Source organism: Lynx rufus, unplaced genomic scaffold (genome assembly GCF_022079265.1).
Source record: "Lynx rufus isolate CCGP_SWC_20201006 ecotype Redwood Valley unplaced genomic scaffold, mLynRuf1.p SCAF_14, whole genome shotgun sequence".
NCBI lineage: Eukaryota > Metazoa > Chordata > Mammalia > Carnivora > Felidae > Lynx > Lynx rufus.
The window spans coordinates 63,512,002-63,524,331 of NW_025814828.1; the positions used below are offsets into that span (position 1 = coordinate 63,512,002).

The 12,330-nt window shown below is 38.9% G+C and overlaps 1 pseudogene; it reads right to left on the reverse strand.

Moving 5' to 3' along the window:
• Positions 1-6,980: 6,980 nt before the first annotated feature.
• LOC124509159 (60S ribosomal protein L6-like) lies at positions 6,981-7,840 on the reverse strand (annotated as a pseudogene).
• Between the last annotated feature and the right edge of the window lie 4,490 nt (positions 7,841-12,330).

Genomic DNA, 12,330 nt, shown 5'->3' on the forward strand with positions numbered 1-12,330 from the left:
TGCACCAATTTGCATTCCCACCAACAGTGCAAGAGGGTTCCCGTTTCTCCACATCCTCTCCAGCATCTATAGTCTCCTGATTTGTTCATTTTGGCCACTCTGACTGGCGTGAGGTGATACCTGAGTGTGGTTTTGATTTGTATTTCCCTGATAAGGAGCGACGCTGAACATCTTTTCATGTGCCTGTTGGCCATCTGGATGTCTTCTTTAGAGAAGTGTCTATTCATGTTTTCTGCCCATTTCTTCACTGGGTTATTTGTTTTTCGGGTGTGGAGTTTGGTGAGCTCTTTATAGATTTTAGATACTAGCCCTTTGTCCGATATGTCATTTGCAAATATCTTTTCCCATTCCGTTGGTTGCCTTTTAGTTTTGTTGGTTGTTTCCTTGGCTGTGCAGAAGCTTTTTATCTTCATAAGGTCCCAGTAATTCACTTTTGCTTTTAATTCCCTTGCCTTTGGGGATGTGTCGAGGAAGAGATTGCTACGGCTGAGGTCAGAGAGGTCTTTTCCTGCTTTCTCCTCTAAGGTTCTGATGGTTTCCTGTCTCACATTTAGGTCCTTTATCCATTTTGAGTTTATTTTTGTAAATGGTGTGAGAAAGTGGTCTAGTTTCAACCTTCTGCATGTTGCTGTCCAGTTCTCCCAGCACCATTTGTTAAAGAGGCTGTCTTTTTTCCATTGGATGTTCTTTCCTGCTTTGTCAAAGATGAGTTGGCCATACGTTTGTGGGTCTAGTTCTGGGGTTTCTATTCTATTCCATTGGTCTGTGTGTCTGTTTTTGTGCCAATACCATGCTGTCTTGATGATGACAGCTTTGTAGTAGAGGCTAAAGTCTGGGATTGTGATGCCTCCTGCTTTGGTCTTCTTCTTCAAAATTCCTTTGGCTATTCGGGGCCTTTTGTGGTTCCATATGAATTTTAGGATTGCTTGTTCTAGTTTCGAGAAGAATGCTGGTGCAATTTTGATTGGGATTGCATTGAATGTGTAGATAGCTTTGGGTAGTATAGACATTTTGACAATATTTATTTTTCCAATCCATGAGCAGGGAATGTCTTTCCATTTCTTTAAATCTTCTTCAATTACCTTCATAAGCTTTCTATAGTTTTCAGCATACAGATCCTTTACATCTTTGGTTAGATTTATTCCTAGGTATTTTATGCTTTTTGGTGCAATTGTGAATGGGATCAGTTTCTTTATTTGTCTTTCTGTTGCTTCATTGTTAGTGTATAAGAATGCAACTGATTTCTGTACATTGATTTTGTATCCTGCAACTTTGCTGAATTCATGTATCAGTTCTAGCAGACTTTTGGTGGAGTCTATTGGATTTTCCATGTATAATATCATGTCATCTGCAAAAAGCAAAAGCTTGACTTCATCTTTGCCAATTTTGATGCCTTTGATTTCCTTTTGTTGTCTGATTGCTGATGCTAGAACTTCCAGCACTATGTTGAACAACAACGGTGAGAGTGGGCATCCCTGTCGTGTTCCTGATCTCAGGGAAAAAGCTCTCAGTTTTTCCCCGTTGAGGATGATGTTAGCTGTGGGCTTTTCATAAATGGCTTTTATGATCTTTAAGTATGTTCCTTCTATCCCGACTTTCTCAAGGGTTTTTATTAAGAAAGGGTGCTGGATTTTATCAAAGGCCTTTTCTGCATCGATTGACAGGATCCTATGGTTCTTCTCTTTTTTTTTGTTAATGTGATGTATCACGTTGATTGATTTGCGAATGTTGAACCAGCCCTGCATCCCAGGAATGAATCCCACTTGATCATGGTGAATCATTCTTTTTATATGCTGTTGAATTCTATTTGCTACTATCTTATTGAGAATTTTGGCATCCATATTCATCAGGGATATTGGCCTGTAGTTCTCTTTTTTTACTGGGTCTCTGTCTGGTTTAGGAATCAAAGGAATACTGGCTTCATAGAATGAGTCTGGAAGTTTTCCTTCCCTTTCTATTTGTTGGAATAGCTTGAGAAGAATAGGTATTATCTCTGCTTTAAACGTCTGGTAGAACTCCCCTGGGAAGCCATCTGGTCCTGGACTCTTATTTGTTGGGAGATTTTTGATAACCGATTCAATTTCTTCGCTGGTTATGGGTCTGTTCAAGCTTTCTATTTCCTCCTGATTGAGTTTTGGAAGAGTGTGGGTGTTCAGGAATTTGTCCATTTCTTCCAGGTTGTCCAATTTGTTGGCATATAATTTTTCATAGTATTCCCTGATAATTGTTTGTATCTCTGAGGGATTGGTTGTAATAATTCCATTTTCATTCATGATTTTATCTATTTGGGTCATCTCCCTTTTCTTTTTGAGAAGCCTGGCTAGAGGTTTGTCAATTTTGTTTATTTTTTCAAAAAACCAACTCTTGGTTTCGTTGATCTGCTCTACAGTTTTTTGAGATTCTATATTGTTTATTTCTGCTCTGATCTTTATTATTTCTCTTCTTCTGCTGGGTTTAGGCTGCCTTTGCTGTTCTGCTTCTAGTTCCTTTAGGTGTGCTGTTAGATTTTGTATTTGGGATTTTTCTTGTTTCTTGAGATAGGCCTGGATTGCAATGTATTTTCCTCTCAGGACTGCCTTCGCTGCGTCCCAAAGCGTTTGGATTGTTGTATTTTCATTTTCGTTTGTTTCCATATATTTTTTGATTTCTTCTCTAATTGCCTGGTTGACCCACTCATTCGTTAGTAGGGTGTTCTTTAACCTCCATGCTTTTGGAGGTTTTCCAGACTTTTTCCTGTGGTTGATTTCAAGCTTCATAGCATTGTGGTCTGAAAGTATGCATGGTATAATTTCAATTCTTGTAAACTTATGAAGGGCTGTTTTGTGACCCAGTATATGATCTATCTTGGAGAATGTTCCATGTGCACTCGAGAAGAAAGTATATTCTGTTGCTTTGGGATGCAGAGTTCTAAATATATCTGTCAAGTCCATCTGATCCAGTGTCTCATTCAGGGCCCTTGTTTCTTTATTGACCGTGTGTCTAGATGATCTATCCATTTCTGTAAGTGGGGTGTTAAAGTCCCCAGCAATTACCACATTCTTATCAATAAGGTTGCTTCTGTTTATGAGTAATTGTTTTATATATTTGGGGGCTCCGGTATTCGGCGCATAGACATTTATAATTGTTAGCTCTTCCTGATGGATAGACCCTGTAACTATTATATAATGTCCTTCTTCATCTCTTGTTACAGCCTTTAATTTAAAGTCTAGTTTGTCTGATATAAGTATGGCTACTCCAGCTTTCTTTTGGCTTCCAGTAGCATGATAAATAGTTCTCCATCCCCTCACTCTGAATCTAAAGGTGTCCTCAGGTCTAAAATGAGTCTCTTGTAGACAGCAAATAGATGGGTCTTGTTTTTTTATCCATTCTGATACCCTATGTCTTTTGGTTGGCGCATTTAATCCATTTACATTCAGTGTTATTATAGAAAGATACGGGTTTAGAGTCATTGTGATGTCTGTATGTTTTATGCTTGTAGTGATGTCACTGGTACTTTGTCTCACAGGGTCCCCCTTAGGATCTCTTGTAGGGCTGGTTTAGTGGTGACAAATTCCTTCAGTTTTTGTTTGTTTGGGAAGACCTTTATCTCTCCTTCTATTCTAAATGACAGACTTGCTGGATAAAGGATTCTTGGCTGCATATTTTTGCTGTCTAGCACCCTGAAAATCTCGTGCCAATTCTTTCTGGCCTGCCAAGTTTCAAAAGAGAGATCAGTCACGAGTCTTATAGGTCTCCCTTTATATGTGAGGGCACGTTTACCCCTTGCTGCTTTCAGAATTTTCTCTTTATCCTTGTATTTTGCCAGTTTCACTATGATATGTCATGCAGAAGATCGATTCAAGTTACGTCTGAAGGGAGTTCTCTGTGCCTCTTGGATTTCAATGCCTTTTTCCTTCCCCAGTTCAGGGAAGTTCTCAGCTATTATTTCTTCAAGTACCCCTTCAGCACCTTTCCCTCTCTCTTCCTCCTCTGGGATACCAATTATGCGTATATTATTTCTTTTTAGTGTATCACTTAGTTCTCTAGTTTTCCCCTCATACTCCTGGATTTTTTTATCTCTCTTTTTCTCAGCTTCCTCTTTTTCCATAACTTTATCATCTAGTTCACCTATTCTCTCCTCTGCCTCTTCCATCCGAGCCGTGGTGGTTTGCATTTTGTTTTCCATTTCCTTTAAAGCGTTTTTCAGCTCCTCGTGACTGTTCATTAGTCCCCTGATGTCTGTAGCAAGAGATTCTCTGCTGTCCTGTATGCTGTTTTCCAGCCCAGCGATTAATTTTATGACTATTATTCTAAATTCACTTTCTGTTATATTATTTAAATCCTTTTTGATCAGCTCATTAGCTGTTGTTATTTCCTGGAGATTCTTCTGAGGGGAATTCTTCCGCTTGGTCATTTTGGATAGTCCCTGGTGTGGTGAGGGCCTGCAGGGCACTTCCCCTGTGCTGTGGTGTATAACTGGAGTTGGTGGGCGTGGCCGCAGTCCGACCTGATGTCTGCCCCCAGCCCACCGCTGGGGCCACAGTCCGACTGGTGTGTGCCTTCTCTTCCCCTCTCCTAGGGGCGGGATTCACTGTGGGGTGGCGTGGCCCGTCTGGGCTACTTGCACACTGCCAGGCTTGTGATGCTGGGGATCTGGCTTATTAGCTGGGGTGGGAAGGCAAGGTGCACGGCGGCAGGGGGGGCAGGCTTAGCTTGCTTCTCCTTAGGTGATCCACTTCAGGAGGGGCCCTGTGGCAGCCGGAGGGAGTCAGATCGCTGCTGGAGGTTTGGCTCCGCAGAAGCACAGAGTTGGGTGTTCGTGCGGAGCGAGCAATTTCCCTGGCCGGAGCCGGTTCCCTTTGGGATTTTGGCTGGGGGATGGGCGGGGGAGATGGCGCTGGCTAGCGCCTTTGTTCCCCGCCAAACTGAGCTCTGTCGTCCGGGGGCTCCGCGCTCACCCTCCCTTTGTCCTCCAGCCTTCCCGCTTTCCGAGCAGAGCTGTTAACTTATGACCTCCCAGACGCTAAGTGGCGCTTGCTGTCGGAACACAGTCCGTCAGGCCCCTCCGCTTTTGCAAGCCGGACTCGGGGGCTCTGCTTGGCCGGCGAGCCGCCCCTCCGCCCCGGCTCCCTCCCGCCAGTCCGTGGAGTGCGCACCGCCTCGCCGCCCTTCCTACCCTCTTCCGTGGGCCTCTCGTCTGCACTTGGGTCCGGTGACTCTGTTCTGCTAATCCTCTGGCGGTTTTCTGGGTTATTTAGGCAGGTGTAGGTGGAATCTAAGTGATCAGCAGGACGCGCGGTGAGCCCAGCGTCCTCCTACGCCTCCATCTTCCTGGACCCCCCCCCAACATTTAAATATGTAGACATTTTGACCCAGGATTTCCATTTCTAATAATTTATGTTACCAAAAAGAACCTTGTGTCATACAACACATTTGTTGTAGCATAATTAATATAGAAAAAACTGAAATAAATGAGATTTCTGTTAATAGGGGAATGGTTAAATAGATTGAGAATGGGATACTATGGAATCATGAAGTGAGGGAATTCTGTATGTATTTATGTTGGAAACTATTCATAATATGTTGATAAATTAGAAAACATAGAAAAGCATATAAAATACCATCCAATTTATATAAACCAAAATAATTTATATACCTAACTGTATATGTTTACATATGCATATTAAAATTCTGAATTTATACCAATCTGTTAACAATTGTTACCTCTGAAGAGTGCGATTAAACAGAGAACAGATTGGTGGTTGCCAGAAGTGGAGGTTAGGGGTGAGCAAAATGGATGAAGGGCGTCAAAAGGTATAAACTTCCAGTTATAAGTTTTTGGAGTGTCATTGTACAGTACTGTGACTATAGTTAATACTGTACTGTATATTTGAAAGTTGCTAAGAGTACATCTTAAAAGTTCTCATCACAATAAAAAATGTATATGTGAGGTGATGGATATTAACCAAACTTATTGTAATAATCAAAAAAAGGGGGGAATGATGAAACTTCACTTATGTAATATTTGAATTTTTTTCAACATAGAAGCTCTTTTGTAATTTTTAAAAAAGGAAGGAAGACAGAGAGAAACGAAGGAAGGTTAACATTCACTTGGAATCTTCACTCAAATCAACTGGAATTGTATTTGAAAAATAGCCAGGAATCAGAAGGCCCTTGTTTTGAATTCCTCTAGGCTTGAGCTTATAGAGAATGCACACTAAGACACTCTAGGAAGCTTCTTGTGAAGAGTTCAGTCCTTCTTCACATAAAACTGTTGTATTTTTAGGTTGCTGTGCTAGCGATTATGGCAGTCTACACCCTTTAGGTAGAAAAGAAAGCATAACAATTGCCCTAGCCATTAAAAGAAAATTTTATTTAAATGCAAAAGCAAAACTCCCTCATTTCTTCCTATGTGTTATTTTATTTTAAAATAAATATCTATAAAATATATATCTATATATATGTATATAGATAACCTCTTCCTTCAGCTACACATGAAAGCGGACCTCCAGGTGGTCAAAGGCTGCTAAACAGATCTTGCTATTTCCAGTGGTTAAACTTAGGTGGACGAAGACCTCATAAAGTCATACTAAGAATCTCAACAGATGAGTGTCCTAAACACTGAGAGAAGAGAAAAGGCAAGCGTTCAAATGGTGGGTCTCTTTGCTTCCAGATTCCAGGCTGTGTGCATATGTCATTGTTAGGCCAAATATATCCCATAAATATATTTGGGGGATGAGGTGAGGAATTGTGATCTTACCCTAAAGGCTGGCATCTTTCTTGATAAGGCTATAATTATGCACTCAGGCCTTTCTCAGCACAGCTGAAATGTGGCCAGGTGGTATTGTGTAATTAATTGGAAGCCAATTAATATATGCAACAATTTACCATCACTTTCATTTTCCTCATGGAGACCATTCCTACCAATTCTGACATTCACAATGATAGGAATCAATATTTTTTAATGGATCAATTTTTTAATTAGGTTCTTTGTAAGAAATTTAGAACATCAATTTGTGAAGATAAACTCCTTTTGTAAGAGAAAACACAGAGCAGAGGCAGCCCTGAAGATGGAGAACAGCTTTGATTTTTGGCAGAATTTACGAGTCCACAGCTTTCTGATCAACCTTGTGCTGCTCTGTAATCTATTTCTCTTTCTCTGTGTTGAAGATCTCACCTTCCTGCTGTCTGGGTTTCCACAGCTTCTTCATCTTGAAGTAAGCAGAAGTGAGGTGTTTTGAGATTTTCACACTGTTGATAGCAATTTTGGCCGAAGTGTCAATGATACATTTCTGGTGTTTTCTATGTAGAGGAACTCATTTGAGGGCCAGAGGGCCAATCACAAGTAGCAAGCCATTGCTCATTTGCGTCAGGAAAACCACCCTCTTGCCTATGTGTTGCCCAGTGAGGATGATCAAAATGGTCCCAGGAGTGCTGAGTGCTAAATCTCAGCATCCACCCATCTTACATGCTGACTGAAAGGTTTTTTTTTTTGCCATGGCTCAACAGTTTTTGAGGCACATCTTCAGCAGAATAATGCTTAGGCATTTTGCAAAGTTTAACCACTCTGGTACCACCATTCTTGTCATAACCAACTGGCTTTGTGACAGTAGCAAAAATTTTCTCTTCTTCTTTTCAACCCTGGATTTCACTGCTGAATGGCCTTTCTGGAATACATAGCCAATGGGGAATATCTGCCAATTCCACTGACTAGGACAGGGATTCTGTTACCCTGGGGTTTCCCCTTCTTTGGCATTTTAGCTTTGAGGCTACTCTTCTTAACATTGCCACCAGCACCAGCCTTCTTGCCTTCAGGTTTCTTCTCCTTAGTATCCGGCTTCTCAACTTTTTCACCCACCATCTTGCGAGATGAGAAAGATGACTCTATAGGAATCAATATTAAACTTGTACAGCTCAGCCTACTCAAAGGATGAGGAAAATGAAATAAAAATAATAAGCACCCAGAAAAGGCACAACTTGTTGTTACAGCCATATTTATTTATATAACAATAATCATTTTGAGAATACCAGTGACTAGAGTTTGTCCCTTGTGTGAGTTATTAGCCTGAGAAACATAGACTTGTAATTATTAAGGAGGAAATAGGCATGGAATTTAGACAGAAAGGATGTTCAATCAATAAATAAGTATCTATTTGGAGAGTAAGGGCTTACAATTACATTTATTTATTATTTATTTATTTATTTATTTATTCTCAAGTTAGTTAACATACAGTGTAGTCTTGGCTTCAGAAGTAGAACCCAGTAATTCATCTCTTACATATGACACCCAGTGCTCATCCCGAAAAGTGCCCTCCTTAATGCCCGTCACCCATTTAACCCACCCCCCATCAACCTTCAGTTTGCTCTCTGTATTTAAGAGTCTGTTAAGGTTTGCCTCCTTCTTTGTTTTTATCTCATTTTTCCTTCCCTTTCCCTGTTCATCTGTAAGTTTCTCAAATTCCACATATGAGTGAAATCATATGATATCTTTCTCTGACTGACTTATTTCACTTAGCATAATACACTCTAGTTCCATGCTGTTGCAAATGGCAAAGTTTTCATTCTTTTTGATCACTGAATAGTATTCCATTGTATGTATATACCACATCTTCTTTATCCATTCATCAGTTAGTAGACTACATTACACTCTGAGTCGAACCAGAAAGAACAATATTCATCAAAAAAAAGTGTTTTAAATGGCATGGATTAGATGTCATTAGTACAAATATACCTTAATAATTCTAATGGCAGGAAATCTTTATAAGGTACTTTAAATTTGAGCTTTTCTATCAGCTATACTAAGTGAAGAATCCTTAGTTGTGCAAAATCATTTAGGAGTCTGGAGTCTGCAAATGTCAATGAATTGAGGGGGAAGGCATTTTCAAATCATTGCTACTCAATGTTTGGTCCCCAGACTAGCAACACAGACATCATTTGGGAGGTTATTAGAAATGCAAGCTCACAGGTCCCACCCCAGTCAGCTGCATGGAATCAAAATCTGCACGTTAACAAGATCCTCAGGTGATTTATATTAAAGCCTAAGAAGTGCTGCTCCGGTTGTTAGCTGGGAGTTGGATTCGCCTGATTTCAAGCACCAGAATCATGTTTCTAGAAGCTAAATCTCAGCATCCACCTTTGTAGTTCTGACAGCCAAACTCTTATGAGATATAACTGCATCCCCACTGTGCACCTAGCCAAGTATCAGGCCCTTAGAGAGGAACAAAAGACAAGGTCCCCCTCCCCTCCAGTATTCTCAAGACTGAATCCTCTGGTTGGAGGAAATATAAGCGCCAAGCCAGTGCCTGCCTACCCTGAATTACTCTACCATTCCCCAAGAGTGCATTCCCATATGTACACCTTCACCATTATCCAGTAACATTTGGCTTCAGACTAGCTGAAAAGATTGATGAAGATTTCTGAAGCAAAAAAAAACAAAAACAAAAAAACAAAAAACAAAACTCAAGCATTATTTCATCTTTCTTCAAGCTAAACACAATATCCCCCTTAATTCTTATATTTAGGGTTGTCTTTGACCTCCTCTTCTTCTTCTAAATGTTTTCATTTCATTTCCAAAGCACTATTGAGGTAAAGCATTGCCAAAATGTCTCTCCTAGTTTGAAATAAAATATTAGGACTTCACGAAAGTTTAAATGTTCCACTCAGGGATCAAACTATCAGTCCCCAAACACTGGACTGCAGTGAGAATATTTCTCACCCTCCTATATGACTTAAAAAAGCAACAAACACACAAACACATGCATGAACCTGAATTAATAGCAAACACTGGGTGTAATTTTAAGTGGATACTCTAGATGGTAGCATTGTGCATATTATTCTTGTACTTCTCTTTATTGCTTCCCTAATTCATCATTTTATACATCAGGAAAGGCATATGTGTGGAAGGGAGATAGAAGTCATATATTAATAGGTATCCATACGAGGTGAAAAATAACAATGATATAATGTTTCCAAAATTCTATTGCTTCTCAAGTCAGCTTTACAATTCTCTTTTCTTCATTGCTCAAATTCTCAGAATTGCACTCCCAAACCATTGACTTTGCTGTCTCACTTTCATTCCATTTGCCAAACTTCTGCAGTCTGGTTTTGTCCCCCTCACCACCCAAGCCTACTGAAATCATTATTTCTTTAATATCTCCTGTGGTCTCCTGGTCCCTAGATGCAGATGCCTCTTCTTAGGGCTCATCCTAATTTATTTCTCCAAAACATTTACAAAGTGATTACCTCTTCTTTTTTCTCACAATTTTTGCAAGTTCTTTATTTTGAAAATTTTCAAAATATATAAAGTTGAAAGAATACTACAGTGATAAGCCATACAGCTTTAACTTAACTTCACAGGTTAATGTTTCACCACATTTCCTCCATCCTTCATTCCCTCTCCCTCCTCCCCTCCTCCATCTCTCTCTCCCTTCTCCTCTATTTCTCTCCAGACATCATGACACTCTAATACTTCAGCATACATTTTCTAAGTTGCAGATATCATTACACTTGAACTCTAGATTTTTTAACATTCATCTCCTAAGAATAAGATTATCCTCCTTCAATACTCTCCTTGAAACTCTTAGCAATCCTTGCCTTCCCTTGATTCTCCTACCTCTGACCACACCTTTCTAGATACACAAGGCAGAGGGCAGGAAGGCATGAAGAGTCTGGTCCTGGCTCTGCCACAAACTGGCTCTGTGCTTTGAAAGAAAAACATTTTCCTAAATTATCAAAGTAATATATGCTCATTGTAGAAAATAGGGAAAATACAAGGTTTAAAGAAAATAAAAAGTATCTAAATGTACCATCTAGAGATGATTTCATTTTTTTAGTATTTACCAATGCATAATATATTTTATATAATTGAACTGATAAAATAGATACAATACTCTATCCTGTTTTTTATTTAACATTGAAAAGAAGCACTAAAATTCTTCACAAAACATTTTTATTGGCTGTGTATTATTTTATTGAATATAATCTTAAAGAAAAAGTAATGCTTCATTTTTTAAATGAGCAAAGAGTTAAACAGACAATTTATAAAAGAATACAAATGGCCAAAGGTTCATGAAAAAGTATCCAACGTAACTAGGGATCAAAAGTAATTTCAAATTAAATACATTATTTTCACCTACCAAACAAAATGTTTTAAGAAAAAAATTAATAACCAAGGTTGTAAAAAGATATGAGAGAACAGATATTTCATAAACATTGCTGATCAGAGTAAAATTAGTATAATTTTTGGTGAAATTTAGTAGTATATAATTTTAAAACCTTAAAAACACACATACACTTTAACCAGCAAATATATTGTAGGAATTTATTCTAATAAGAAAGTTGTGCAATTGCACCACCATGTATGCACAAAGATGCTCATAGCAGGGGGATTTATTAGATTGCTTCCAATTCATTGTTAAATAAATATAACATGGAACTAACTCAGTAAATTATGGTACAGCTGTACAACAGAATACTAAGCAGCCTTTAAAGTATATTGTTGTATTAACTATTAATAGAATTCTGAGGAAGTAATAAGATTATGTGAAATATTTGGTTTTCTGTGTTTGACATTTGTATTCTTTGAGATATTTTTCCAATGATCATGCATTACTTTTGCAATTAATGGGAAATAACGATTTTTTAAATGTTGTAGAAATATACTTATTACCATGAAACATGTTAACAATAAACTGATAATGAAATAGTCATTTATAGAAAACATGTGTGATGCTATCATTAACAACTTTAGTAAGATGCAATTTATACACCATAAAATTCACCCATTTAAAGTACAATTCCGGGGGCGCCTGGGTGGCGCAGTCGGTTAAGCGTCCGACTTCAGCCAGGTCACGATCTCGCGGTCCGTGAGTTCGAGCCCCGCGTCCGGCTCTGTGCTGACTGCTCAGAGCCTGGAGCCTGTTTCCGATTCTGTGTCTCCCTCTCTCTCTGCCCCTCCCCCGTTCATGCTCTGTCTCTCTCTGTCCCAAAAATAAATAAACGTTGAAAAAAAAATTAAAAAAAAATAAAGTACAATTCCGTGGAGTTTGGTATACACTATAAAATTTACCCATTTAAAGTGCAATTCCACGGGTTTTGGTATATTTTCAGAGTTGTAAAAACAATCACCATAATCTAATTTTAGGGCACTTTCATCATTTGTAATTTATTCCTTTTATGACTGAATGATATTCCATTGCATGGATATATGATATTTTGTTTATCCATTCATCAGTTGATGGACATTTGACTTCTTTCCATTTCTTAGCTATTATGAATATCCATGTCATGTGCAAGATTTTGTGTGGACATATGTTTTCCTCTCTCTTGAGTATATAAATAGGAGGAGAATTG